The sequence below is a fragment of the Sinocyclocheilus grahami genome, unplaced genomic scaffold (assembly GCF_001515645.1).
Source record: "Sinocyclocheilus grahami isolate Dianchi unplaced genomic scaffold, SAMN03320097.WGS_v1.1 scaffold4131.1, whole genome shotgun sequence".
In the NCBI taxonomy this organism is placed as follows: Eukaryota; Metazoa; Chordata; class Actinopteri; order Cypriniformes; family Cyprinidae; genus Sinocyclocheilus; species Sinocyclocheilus grahami.
The window spans coordinates 16,300-16,622 of NW_015509127.1; positions in this window are offsets into that span (position 1 = coordinate 16,300).

Consider the following 323-nt stretch of genomic DNA (forward strand, 5'->3'; position numbering starts at 1 on the left):
TGGGTTGTATTTAACCCAGCATTTTTTAGAATGTATATGGATAATCTTTGTATTTTTTCTTACTTTTCAGCACTCTTAACTTTTGTTTATAGATGAAGATAGATGTTTGTGCAGAACAACATTTTACAATGTCTGCTGAGGGTCTTACTGGAGTCATTTGTACACTAATAAATATAATCATTCAAATGCAATAGTTCAAAAGACCATACCTGGCTCATAAACATCCAAATGAAATGATGAAATGACTTCAAAACCATTCTTATCCATGAACGAATGGAATGTGAACAGCAAAACTCCCAGAGCAATATCCAATATTCTATTGC